The sequence below is a fragment of the Oncorhynchus gorbuscha genome, linkage group LG01, assembly GCF_021184085.1.
Source record: "Oncorhynchus gorbuscha isolate QuinsamMale2020 ecotype Even-year linkage group LG01, OgorEven_v1.0, whole genome shotgun sequence".
Taxonomy (NCBI): Eukaryota; Metazoa; Chordata; class Actinopteri; order Salmoniformes; family Salmonidae; genus Oncorhynchus; species Oncorhynchus gorbuscha.
The window spans coordinates 117,965,524-117,978,934 of NC_060173.1; the positions used below are offsets into that span (position 1 = coordinate 117,965,524).

At 50.0% G+C, this 13,411-nt stretch overlaps 1 pseudogene; it reads left to right on the forward strand.

Moving 5' to 3' along the window:
- LOC124033801 overlaps positions 1-8,296 on the forward strand; it is a 185,824-nt pseudogene extending 177,528 nt beyond the window's left edge.
- Positions 8,297-13,411: the final 5,115 nt, after the last annotated feature.

Genomic DNA, 13,411 nt, shown 5'->3' on the forward strand with positions numbered 1-13,411 from the left:
AATGAATACACCTGACCTGCTAATGAATACACCTGACCTGCTAATGAATAAACCTGACCTGCTAATGAATACACCTGACCACCTGACCTGCTAATGAATACACCTGACCTGCTAATGAATACACCTGACCACCTGACCTGCTAATGAATACACCTGACCTGCTAATGAATAAACCTGACCTGCTAATGAATACACCTGACCACCTGACCTGCTAATGAATACACCTGACCTGCTAATGAATACACCTGACCTGCTAATCAATACACCTGACCTGCTAATGAATACACCTGACCTGCTAATGAATACACCTGACCTGCTAATGAATACAACTGACCACCTGACCTGCTAATGAATACACCTGACCTGCTAATGAATACACCTGACCGGCTAATGAATACACCTGACCGGCTAATGAATACACCTGACCGGCTAATGAATACACCTGACCTGCTAATGAATACACCTGACCTGCTAATGAATACACCTGACCTGCTAATGAATACACCTGACCTGCTAATGAATACAACTGACCACCTGACCTGCTAATGAATACACCTGACCTGCTAATGAATACACCTGACCGGCTAATGAATACACCTGACCGGCTAATGAATACACCTGACCGGCTAATGAATACACCTGACCTGCTAATGAATACACCTGACCTGCTAATGAATACACCTGACCTGCTAATGAATACACCTGACCTGCTAATGAATACACCTGACCGGCTAATGAATACACCTGACCGGCTAATGAATACACCTGACCTGCTAATGAATACACCTGACCTGCTAATGAATACGCCTGACCGGCTAATCAATACGCCTGCCCGACTAATCAATACGCCTGCCCGACTAATCAATACGCCTGTCCGACTAATCAATACACTCATGTTGTCTGTTGATCTATGTGTCTCTGTCTCCAGTATGGGAAGACCCTGTATGTGAACTACCAGGAGGCTATGAAGAGGACTGAGGCAGCCTACGACTGGTCTTCTCTCTCTAGCTCCTCTATCAAGTCTGGATCCAGCTCCTCCAGCCTGCCTGGTGAGTGGTGGTGGACAGACACAACAACACACAAGTATAGCAGGGCTGAGGTCGATTCTTATCTCAATTCAGTCATGAATTTCAGTTTACTTCCTGAAATGACTGAATTAGAATTGATTAGACACTAACCCGTTAGCAGTTACCCACTGACTTAGCAGTATGTATACGATTTCTACTTGCTCTAATTCTCATTCCTCTGTCTCCCTCTCCTCCCTCTTTCCCTACTCCTCTCCCCTCTCTCCCTTCCTTCCTTCTTCTCTCCTACCCCTCTCCCCCTCTTTCCTCTCTCTCCCTCTCCTTCCTCCTTCCTTCCCTCCCTACTCCTCTCCCCTCCCTTTCTCCCTCTCCCTCCCTTCCTTCCTCTCTCCCCCTCTTTCCTCTCTCCCCCTCTTTCCTCTCGCCCTCCCTTTCCTCTCTCCCTCCCTCCCTCTTTCCTCTCTCCCTCCCTTTCCTCTCTCCCTCCCTCTCCTCTCTCCCTCCCTATTTCCTCTCTCCCTCCCTCTTTCCTCTCCCTCCCTCTTTCCTCTCCCTCCCTCTTTCCTCTCTCCCTGCCTCTTGCCTCTCTCCCTGCCTCTTTCCTCTCTCCCCTCTCTCCCTGCCTCTTTCCTCTCTCCCTGCCTCTTCCCTCTCTCCCTGCCTCTTTCCTCTCTCCCTCCCTATTTCCTCTCTCCCTCCCTATTTCCTCTCTCCCTCCCTCTTTCCTCTCCCTCCCTCTTTCCTCTCTCCCTCCCTCTTTCCTTTCTCCCTGCCTCTTGCCTCTCTCCCTGCCTCTTTCCTCTCTCCCCTCTCTCCCTGCCTCTTTCCTCTCTCCCTGCCTCTTCCCTCTCTCCCTGTCTCTTTCCTCTCTCGCTCCCTCTTTCCTCTCTCCCTCCCTCTTTCCTCTCTCCCTGCCTCTTTCCTCTCTCCCTCCAGAGTCCCAGTCTACCCACTACAGTAGTGATAGTGGTGTTGCTGTGTCAGAGAACAACCTGCCAGGCCACAGCCGCTCTCAGAGCCAGGTCAGCTCCATCTTCTCCGAGGCCTGGAAGAGAGGCACCCAGGATGAGGTACCGCCTGTACTGACACCCTCACCTTACCCTGTCACCTGTCTCTATTGACCTGCCTCAGTATTCCTCACCTGTCACCTGTCTCTATTGACCTGCCTCAGTATTCCTCACCTGTCACCTGCCTCAGTATTCCTCACCTGTCTCTATTGACCTGCCTCAGTATTCCTCACCTGTCACCTGTCTCTATTGACCTGCCTCAGTATTCCCCACCTGTCTCTATTGACCTGCCTCAGTATTCCTCACCTGTCACCTGTCTCTATTGACGTGCCTCAGTATTCCTCACCTGCCTCAGTATTCCCCACCTGTCTCTATTGACCTGCCTCAGTATTCCTCACCTGTCACCTGTCTCTATTGACCTGCCTCAGTATTCCTCACCTGTCACCTGTCTCTATTGACCTGCCTCAGTATTCCTCACCTGTCACCTGTCTCTATTGACCTGCCTCAGTATTCCTCACCTGTCACCTGTCTCTATTGACCTGCCTCAGTATTCCTCACCTGTCACCTGTCTCTATTGACCTGCCTCAGTATTCCTCACCTGTCTCTATTGACCTGCCTCAGTATTCCTCACCTGTCACCTGTCTCTATTGACCTGCCTCAGTATTCCTCACCTGTCACCTGTCTCTATTGACCTGACTCAGTATTCCTCACCCGTCACCTGTCTCTATTGACCTGCCTCAGTATTCCTCACCTGTCTCTATTGACCTGACTCAGTATTCCTCACCTGCCACCTGTCTCTATTGACCTGCCTCAGTATTCCTCACCTGTCACCTGTCTCTATTGACCTGCCTCAGTATTCCTCACCTGCCACCTGTCTCTATTGACCTGCCTCAGTATTCCTCACCTGTCACCTGTCTCTATTGACCTGCCTCAGTATTCCTCACCTGTCTCTATTGACCTGCCTCAGTATTCCTCACCTGCCACCTGTCTCTATTGACCTGCCTCAGTATTCCTCACCTGTCACCTGTCTCTATTGACCTGCCTCAGTATTCCTCACCTGCCACCTGTCTCTATTGACCTGCCTCAGTATTCCTCACCTGTCACCTGTCTCTATTGACCTGCCTCAGTATTCCTCACCTGTCTCTATTGACCTGCCTCAGTATTCCTCACCTGTCACCTGTCTCTATTGACCTGACTCAGTATTCCTCACCTGTCACCTGTCTCTATTGACCTGCCTCAGTATTCCTCACCTGTCTCTATTGACCTGCCTCAGTATTCCTCACCTGTCACCTGTCTCTATTGACCTGCCTCAGTATTCCTCACCTGTCACCTGTCTCTATTGACCTGCCTCAGTATTCCTCACCTGTCTCTATTGACCTGACTCAGTATTCCTCACCTGTCTCTATTGACCTGCCTCAGTATTCCTCACCTGTCACCTGTCTCTATTGGCGTGCCTCAGTATTCCTCACCTGTCACCTGTCTCTATTGACCTGCCTCAGTATTCCTCACCTGTCACCTGTCTCTATTGGCGTGCCTCAGTATTCCTCACCTGTCACCTGTCTCTATTGACCTGCCTCAGTATTCCTCACCTGTCACCTGTCTCTATTGACCTGCCTCAGTATTCCTCACCTGTCACCTGTCTCTATTGACCTGCCTCAGACTTCCTCACCTGTCACCTGTCTCTATTGACCTGCCTCAGACTTCCTCACCTGTCACCTGTCTCTATTGACCTGCCTCAGTATTCCTCACCTGTCTCTATTGACCTGCCTCAGTATTCCTCACCTGTCTCTATTGACCTGCCTCAGTATTCCTCACCTGTCTCTATTGACCTGCCTCAGTATTCCTCAGAAGCCCAGTTCTCTACTCTTGTGTTTCAGAAGCCCAGTTCTCTACTCTTGTGTTTCAGAAGCCCAGTTCTCTACTCTTGTGTTTCAGAAGCCCAGTTCTCTATTCTTGTGTTTCAGAAGCCCAGTTCTCTACTCTTGTTTCAGAAGCCCAGTTCTATTCTTGTGTTTCAGAAGCCCAGTTCTCTACTCTTGTGTTTCAGAAGCCCAGTTCTCTACTCTTGTGTTTCAGAAGCCCAGTTCTATTCTTGTGTTTCAGAAGTCCAGTTCTCTACTTGTGTGTTTCAGAAGCCCAGTTCTCTACTCGTGTGTTTCAGAAGCCCAGTTCTCTACTCTTGTGTTTCAGAAGCCCAGTTCTCTACTCTTGTGTTTCAGAAGCCCAGTTCTCTACTCTTGTGTTTCAGAAGCCCAGTTCTCCACTCTTGTGTTTCAGAAGCCCAGTTCTCTACTATTGTGTTTCGAAGCCCAGTTCTAGCCCAGTTGTCCATTTATTTTGTCTTTGTTTTCTGCTGAATGTAATGCCTCAATATAGTGACAAATGAACATGTCTTTCAGTGTTCAATGCGAGACAAATTAACATGTTTTCCCCCGTGTGGCAAAGTTTTTCAAATAACATCATGTTTTTGTTTTCTAGCATAGTAGTAATTAAATCATTAATACAATATCATCTAACACATACATGTCTCTCTCTGTGTCTCTCTCTCGCTCTCTTTCTTGCTCTCTCTCTCGCTCTGTATCTTTCTCGCTCTCTCTCTCGCTCTCTCATCTCGGTCTCTCGCTCTCTGTGTCTCCTCTCGCTCGCTCTCTCTCGCTCTCTGTGTCTCGCTCTCTTTCTCTCTCGTCTCTCTGTCTCTATGTCTCTCTCTAGTTAAGGATGGAGTCAGTGAGCAGACCCTATCCCCTGATGCTGCCCTCCATGCACCAGTCAGCCCCCCCATCCCGAACTAGCTACACCAGTGTCTCCCCCGAATCCTCCCACTCTCCCCCCGACCCTCCACCTCCTTCTCCTCCCCCACTTCCCCACCCCCCTCACCAGGCTGCTCCTACCAACTTTGTCAAGTACAGCACCATCGCCCGCCTGCAGGGTGGCGCCAACCAGGCTGCCAATCATTACAGTGCCCAACCAATGGGCCAGCAGCAAGGCCCTCCGGCCCCGCCCCTCCAGTCTGTCAAACCCAACTACAACACGCTCCCATTGGCTCCCACTAACTACAACACCATGCCATTGGCTCCGAGCAACCCTCCCCCTCCTCCCCCTTGCTCCATGCCTGCTCCAGGCTCTGCCATGGCCTCTCTGAGGTTCAGCCTCCCCAGCTCTGTTCCTCAGTTCATCCCCCTCCTCCCCCTCAGGCCCAAACACTGCCCCCCTCCTCCCCCAGAAGAGGACCACCAGTGCCCCCTCTCAGTAACACTGGGTTGCAGCAGTTCCTGGCCCAAAAATTCCCCAATATGAACTATGATTTCTCTGAGCTGGATGGCCAACCTGAGTCCCCTCCTCCTCCTCCCCCTCCTGCCCTCTCCCCCTGTCACCCATACTGCCACCCCCCACACCTCCCAAAACCTTCTCTGGTGTCTTCCCGCCCCAGACCGCTCCTAAGACCTTTGGTCCAGGGATCCCCTTGTCCCCAGTGTCGCCCTACCCTCCTTCTGGTCCAATGAAAAAGCAGCAAAGCTTCTCCACAGGCCATTCGCCCAATCAGCCGCCTTCCACGATGCCCAAACAGCACATATTCTCCTCTAAAACCCTCCCTCTGTCCGCCCCCATCTCCCCCACTCCCTCCCTGGCCAAACAGATAGTCAACCAGTTCCCAGGAGCCCCCTGCCCCCCAGTCCCCCCCGGCGGTCAAGGCTAAACCAAGATGGCAGCCAGGGAGTCAGATCCCCCCAGTCCCCAGAATTCCCCCTTCCTCCTCCTCTCCCTCCTTCTGAGATGTGCTCCCCCATTAAGAAGTCTCCCTCCACCTCATCAACCGGCTCCTTCGGGAAGAGGGGGCCTCCTCCCACCCCCCAGCGCGCCTCCTCCATCAAGTCTAACTCCTCAGGGGAGTACCAGGAAGAGGCCCAGGTCCAGAGGCAGCCTAAGAAAGTGGAGTCTCTGGTCAGTAAGTTTGCCCAGCCTGGCCTCGGCTCCTGCAACTCCTCCACCGCCACCTTCTCTGGGTCTCCTGCTAAAGATTTGGGGTCTCCTGCTCCTCCTGCTCCTCCTAAACCAGGCAAGCTGAACCTGTCAGCTCTCCCTCTAGTCCTCCAGGGTCTACAGACAGGGCAGCACCGCCAGCCTAGTGAAGACTTCCCCTCTCTTCCTCAGTACCGCCAGCCAAGTGAAGACTTCCCCTCTCTTCCTCAGTACCGCCAGCCCAGTGAAGACTTCCCCTCTCTTCCTCAGTACCGCCAGCCTAGTGAAGACTTCCCCTCTCTTCCTCAGTACCGCCAGCCTAGTGAAGACTTCCCCTCTCTTCCTCAGTACCGCCAGCCTAGTGAAGACTTCCCCTCTCCTCCTCAGTACCGCCAGCCTAGTGAAGACTTCTCCTCTCTTCCTCAGTACCGCCAGCCCAGTGAAGACTTCCCCCCTCCTCCTCCCGACTCTGAGCTGCTCCCCCCGCCCCCACTCCTCTCTGAGCTCCTCCCCCCGCCCCCCCTCCTCGCTGAGCTCCACCCGGGGGCCCCCAGGGTCGCAGTGGTAAACCCCCAGCCGCAGGCCATGCCCATCTCCCACCCCGTCAGCCAATCATCATGGAAGACCCAGTCACTCAAGAAGACTCCGCCTCTGACACTGCACAGGCTGTCCCGGAGTCACACGGTCCAGGAGCCCTTACCTCTGTCCCCCCATACCAGCACCAGCATACCCCCAGCCTCCTTTGCCTGTCCCCTGCCCCCCACCTCCCCCGGGGTACCTAAGGGGGGCGGTACCCTCTCCTCGGTCCAACCCAACTTCCTGGAGGACCTGAACCGGACCTTGAAGAGGAAGTCCCTCACGCGGCACGGCTCCTCCCGGCTGGAACCGGTCTCCATGGACGACATGGCCCTGCCTCCTCCACCCCCTCCGGACCAACATAGGGGGGGGCAGGGCGGGGGCCACGGGTACATGTCCTCAGGCTATGCAACGTTACGGCGGGGGCCGCGCCCTGCCCCGCCCAAACGGGACGAAAGCACCAAACTGACGGGTGAGTGGTAGCTAAGGGGAAGAGGAGGACTTGGGCCGAGCTGCCCAGACTATGGGACCCATCAAGGTCCCAGTCTACAGACTGACTACAGCCTATGGACCCATCAAGGTCCCAGTCTACAGACTGACTACAGCCTATGGACCCATCAAGGTCCCAGTCTACAGACTGACTACAGCCTATGGACCCATCAAGGTCCCAGTCTACAGACTGACTACAGCCTATGGCCCATCAAGGTCCCAGTCTACAGGCTATGGGACCCATCAAGGTCCCAGTCTACAGGCTATGGGACCCATCAAGGTCCCAGTCTACAGGCTATGGGACCCATCAAGGTCCCAGTCCACAGGCTATGGGACCCATCAAGGTCCCAGTCTACAGGCTATGGACCCATCAAGGTCCCAGTCTACAGACTGACTACAGCCTATGGACCCATCAAGATCCCAGTCTATAGACTATGGGACCCATCAAGGTCCCAGTCTACAGGCTATGGGACCCATCAAGGTCCCAGTCTACAGGCTATGGACCCATCAAGGCTACAGTCTACAGACTGACTACAGACTATGGACCCATCAAGGTCCCAGTCTACAGCCTATGGACCCATCAAGGCTACAGTCTACAGACTATGGACCCATCAAGGCTACAGTCTACAGACTGACTACAGACTATGGACCCATCAAGGTCCCAGTCTACAGACTGACTACAGACTATGGACCCATCAAGGTCCCAGTCTACAGACTGACTACAGCCTATGGACCCATCCAGGCTACAGTCTACAGACTGACTACAGCCTATGGACCCATCCTGACTACAGCCTATGGACCCATCAAGGCTACAGTCTAGAGACTATATGGACCCATCAAGGCTACAGTCTACAGACTATATGGACCCATCAAGGCTACAGTCTACAGACTATATGGACCCATCAAGGCTACAGTCTACAGACTATGTGGACCCATCAAGGCTACAGTCTATAGACTATATGGACCCATCAAGGTCCCAGTCTACAGGCTATGGGACCCATCAAGGCTACAGTCTACAGACTATATGGACCCATCAAGGCTACAGTCTAGAGACTATATGGACCCTACAAACCAAACGGACCCGAAACGTTCTTATTATACAATAAGAAACGTCCATTATGGTGTGCACTAATGAATACGACCCATAACTCTGCCTGTCTCCTCTCCCCTCCTCTCGTCTCCCCTCCTCTCCCCTCCTCTCCTCTCCCCTCCTCCCCTCCTCTCCTCTAGTCTCCTCTAGTCTCCTCTCGTCTCCTCTCCCCTCCCCTCCTCTCGTCTCCTCTCCCCTCCCCTCCTCTCGTCTCCTCTCCCTCCCCTCTCTCTCTCCCCTCCTCTCCCTCCCCTCCTCTCGTCTCCCCTCCTCTCCCCTCCCTCCTCTCCCCTCCTCTCCTCTCCTCTCCTCTCCTCTCCTCTCGTCTCCCCTCCTCTAGTCTCCCCTCCTCTCCCCTCCTCTCCTCTCCCCTCCTCTCCCCTCCTCTCCCCTCCCTCCCCTCCTCTCCCCTCCCCCCCTCTCCCCTCTCCTCTCCTCTCCTCTCCTCTCCTCTCGTCTCCTCTCCCCTCCTCTCCCCTCCCCTCCTCTCCTCTCCTCTCCTCTCCTCTCCTCTCGTCTCCTCTCGTGCCACACAGACAGGACTGAGCTGGATGAAGAATCCTGTTCCTTGTAAATCCCAGATTGTTATTCCATCCTTTTGTCTACGTCATAATAACCCTATGAAACGAGAGAGCAAGTTAAACCACCTATCAAGCTTTTCCACATGTTTGTGCCGCTTTGCATTGAAATATAACTAAAAAATAAACAAGACTTCAGCTGCAATATAAACAGGTACTGCATGGACATGTTGTTACCTTAGCAACTGTTTGGGGTTTGGGAGGGATGTATAGACGTGTATGATCATACAGTCAGTAGTATTCACCCCTTGGATTTGATCATATTGTTTTTGCGTTACAGACTGGGATTGAAATTTTAATTCATTGTGATTTTTTTTTGTAATTGATTTACACAATACTCTAATGTCAAAAAAAATCTTTTTATTTTAGTTTTAGTTGTTAATTCAAAATAAAACACTGTTCTTTAGAAAGGTATTCCCCCACCTGAGTCAATACACGTTAGAAAAACATTTGTCAGCGATTACAGCTGTGAGTCTTCATGGGTGAGTCTCTAAGAGTCATTACAGCTGTGAGTCTTCATGGGTACGTCTCTAAGAGTCATTACAGCTGTGAGTCTTTCTGGGTAAGTCTCTAAGAGTCATTACAGCTGTGAGTCTTCATGGGTACGTCTCTAAGAGTCATTACAGCTGTGAGTCTTTCTGGGTAAGTCTCTAAGAGTCATTGCAGCTATGAGTCTTCATGGGTGAGTCTCTTAAGAGTCATTACAGCTGGGAGTCTTCATGGGCATGTCTCTAAGAGTCATTACAGCTGTGAGTCTTCATGGGTAAGTATGTAAAGCCATTATCACATTGCAGACCTTTAAATGCTCAAATCAGTTTTGAAATACTGCCTGTCCAAGCAATTACAAGTGACCACATCAGATTTGTACGTGTTCAGACAGCAGTCATTGGCTAACATGGTACTGATGGATGTGTGTGCAGTGGTGTAGGATCTTAATTTGAGCCAGTTTCCTAAAGCAGAAAAAGAATCCGGCAGCAACAGGAAATGTGAATTATAATGGGGATTATAATTAATGGCACTTCTTCTTTCTTTAGGGCGAAAAAAATTGAACATTTTAAAGTGGAAATTACAAACTTTAGAAGCCTTTTCAAACGTTGAGTACACTACAAATGTGCACATGCAGGAAATTTCTCAGCAACAAAAGATTGATCAAATCAAGATCCTACATCTGTTTTCTAGCACATTCACAAATTCAATTGTAAATTAACACGCTAGTTAGCTAGCACATGTGCTTGTCAACCTGTCAACAGAGTAGCCAAGATATGGCACAGAACAGTCTAAATACCATTGTGATTACAAATAAATCCGATTTGACCGTTCAGACACAAGTTGCTTGGCCAGAAATCCTATCTGTATGTGGATTGAAGTATCCGATTCCATGTGCTTTTTTGGCTGTTCAGACTTCAGGAAGAAGCACCCCCCCCCACCCCCCCCCCCCCCAAAGAAATGCAACAAAATAGGATTTGAGTCACTTCAAACTGCCAATGTGAACTTAAGCTTAAGAGCTTTGCACATCTGGATTGTCAATTGTCAACTCTGTCAATGTTTTGGCGATCATGGCTAGACAGTCATTTTCAGGTGTTGCCATACATCGCCAAGCAGATGTAATTCAAACCTGTTTTAGGTTATTGTCCTCGGCCATCTCCCAGGAACATTCAATATCTTCCTTGTGTTTTAGGTTATTGTCCTGCTGAGAGGTGACTTCATCTCCCAGTGTAGATTTGGCCTTGTGTTTTAGGTTATTGTCCTGCTGAGAGGTGACTTCATCTCCCAGTGTAGAGTTGTTTGTGTTTTATTTGGCCTTGGTTTTAGGTTATTGTCCTTGTCCTTCCGGCAGGTTAGGGGAATCATCTCCCAGCTGGAATGCAGAGGGGAAGCATATTTTCCTCCAGGATTTTGCTTTCTGTTTTATCCTGTTTTAAAAACTCCCCAGTGTAGATTTGGCCTTGTGTTTTAGGTTTTGTCCCGACTTCATCTCCCATGATTTGTCCAGGTTATTGTCCTGCTGAGAGGTGATACCCATACCATGATGCAGCCACCGCCATGCTGGGAAATAAGGAGGCCGTTAGTGATGCGTTGTGTTGAATTTGCACCAGACCAGAAGGCTTTGTATTTAGGCCAAAAAAGTTCCATTGAATCCCACTTTGTGACACAAAACAAAATGTTCAAGTCCAAGGGTGGGTGAATACTTCCGATACCCACTGTACGTGGGGAGAACGGTAACTTTTACTTTTGTCTTTTTATATAAGATGATTTAATATACCTGAAATATATTATTATTTTTAAAGTTGTGTTTTTAAAAGCATAGTGAGTGAATATGAACCGTGAGTAGTAGACCAGGATTGATGTGGAGATGGCTCTGGTCCAGGGTGTTACGTGTGGCAGGTTCAGCTTCAGCAAGCCACACGTAACACCCTGGACCAGAGCTGGTGTAGAGACAGACAGGTGTGTATAGGAGCAGTATATAGGGAGGATCCCTGGTGTAGTTGGATATGGGACACTAGACTAACACCCTCCATGTGATTGTCTGAAATGACACCCTATTCACTACATAGTGTATAGGGCCCATAGGGCTCTGGTCAAAAATAGTGCACTATGTAGGGAATAGGGTGCTGTTTCGGACACCGCCTGTCTGTCTGTGGAGTGTAAAGATGTGTTGATTCTAATCACAATCTTTTTGTAAATTGCATCAAAATGTTTTAAATGTCTCCATCGGATTTATGTTACTGTTCAACTGGAAGATGATTGGCTGATGTCTTAATGATCCTCTCAGGTGGTCACTGCTTTGATTGGACGGGATGAAATGCTGCACAATGAAGGTTCACCTCTGTGAATGGCTGTTATGTTGATTGGGGCGGGTCTGACCTGCTCTCTCTCTCTCTGTTTCTATTGGTCACATTAGTGATCCATCTGTCTGTAACTGCAGCTACTGTCTCAAAAGACCTCCTTTTGGTCGTTACTAGTTAATACACCCACAAAGTCATAATTATGTATAAACCCCGTCTATTTCTAAAATGTTTATTCTTAAAATCTGATTTTAAACCTAACCACAATGATAACCTAATGCCTAAACTTAAATGAAGACTAAAAAACAAACAAAAGTTTGTTTTCATGAATTTTTTTACGATATAGCCAAATGCCCTGACTTTGTGGCTGTGATACAGACAGGAAGTACACTAAACTACAGGAAGTGCCAGGTCACATGACAGAACAATTATAGAATGAAGTGCAGGTTCTAGAACCATCTCTGGACCAGACCAGTTGGCCATGCAGCTCCTGATTTGAGGGTGGGGACGGACACACTAATGCCTTCTATTTTACCGTCATTATGTCCCTAATGGCAACAATATTCCCTATGTAGTGCACTACTTTTGGCCAGACCACTGTCCATAGGACCTTGCGGTAGACTAGCGTCCTGTTTAGGAGGTGTACTTGTACATCAAGCTGCCTCACACTACGGAAACAGGAGATAGACTAGCGTCCTGCCTCACACTACAGAAACAGGAGATAGACTAGTGTCCTGTCCTGTCTCACTACAGATACAGGAGATTGACTAGTGTCCTGTCCTGTCTCACTACAGAAACAGGAGATTGACTAGTGTCCTGCCTCACACTACAGAAACAGGAGATTGACTAGTGTCCTGCCTCACACTACAGAAACAGGAGATTGACTAGCGTCCTGCCTCACTACAGAAACAGGAGATAGACTAGTGTCCTGCCTCACACTACAGAAACAGGAGATTGACTAGTGTCCTGCCTCACACTACAGAAACAGGAGATAGACGAGCGTCCTGCCTCACTACAGAAACAGGAGAAACAGAGCCAACCTTTCTGACTCTGACGAGGCTGACTTACCACACAGGTAATATTGGGTCATACAGAAACAGGAGATTGAGTCTCATACTACAGAAACAGTGGATGGGGACGGTCTACTGTGTCAGTGGACAGAAACAGGAGATAGACTAGTGGTGGGGACCTCACACTACAGAAACAGTGAGATTGACGGTCCTGCCTCACACTACAGAAACAGGAGATGGGGACGGTCTACCTGCCTGACTAGTGGACAGGAGATAGACTAGTGTCCTGCCTCACGGATACAGAAACAGGACTGATTGATAGTGGATGGGGACCTCACTGTGTGTTAGTGGATGGGGACGGTGTCCTGCCTCACTACAGAAACAGGGGATAGTCTAGTGTGTGTCACACTACAGAAACAGGAGGGGACGGTCTCCTGCCTCATGTTAGCTGATGGGGACAGTCTACTGTGTGATAGTGGATGGGGACTTCTACTGTGTGTTAGTGGATGGGGACGGTCTACTGTGTGTTAGTGGATGGGGACGGTCTACTGTGTGTTAGTGGATGGGGACGGTCTACTGTGTGTTAGTGGATGGGGACGGTCTACTGTATGTTAGCTGATGGGGACGGTCTACTGTGTGATAGTGGATGGGGACGGTCTACTGTGTGTTATTGGATGGGGACTGTCTACTGTGTGTTAGTGGATGGGGACGGTCTACTGTGTGTTAGTGGATGGGGACGGTCTACTGTGTGTTAGCGGATGGGGACGGTCTACTATGTGTTAGTGGATGGGGACGGTCTACTGTGTGATAGCGGATGGGGACGGTCTACTGTGTGTTAGCGGATGGGGACGGTCTACTGTGTGTTAGCGGATGGGGACGGTCTACTGTGT